The following is a 626-nucleotide window of genomic DNA, read 5'->3' as shown; positions in this document are numbered from 1 at the left end:
CTCCTGAGATCATAATCTGCATGTGAAAAGTGTGCAAAGGTACAAAACCTACCCCTACCAGATAACCTCTTTTGAAACATTCTGGTAGTCATTTTTTTCATGACCATTGAAAGTTCTGAACTTTTTGCATTTTGTAAATAAATAACAGAAGTGGTGTAAATTGCAAACAAGAATGTAGACCACATACTACACATCTGCAAAAGTCCTAGGAACATTTTTCTTTTTGTCATCCAGTTTTGTTAAATATGGCTAATCTCTCTTACAGTTCATGTTTCTGAGAGTAGTAGATCAATTGAAACATACTATAAACACCACATCGTATTATATCTTGGTCAGCTTGTAAATGGAAAACCGTTCAGATACTGAGTCCTCTGAAGGGTTATGGTTGGCTGTGTTCTGTGCTTTTTTCACCAAAACCTAAGTAGATCACTTAGTCTTTCATGAGCTACCTCAGGTCCTGCTCACAGTAGCTCTGTTCAGGCCAGCCACCTATGCAGTTGTAGTGGACCACAGGAAGCTCCATGCTCGCAAGACTAATGCTAGTTGATATAATGCTAGCCCAACAGATCTACAAGAGTCGGGTCCTCTGAGGTGGCCATGACATTCACAAAATGTCAGCCTTTACC

This window comes from Cariama cristata, unplaced genomic scaffold, assembly GCF_000690535.1.
Source record: "Cariama cristata isolate BGI_N322 unplaced genomic scaffold, ASM69053v1 scaffold10535, whole genome shotgun sequence".
NCBI classification, from domain to species: domain Eukaryota; kingdom Metazoa; phylum Chordata; class Aves; order Cariamiformes; family Cariamidae; genus Cariama; species Cariama cristata.
This window is presented reverse-complemented; position numbering follows the sequence as displayed.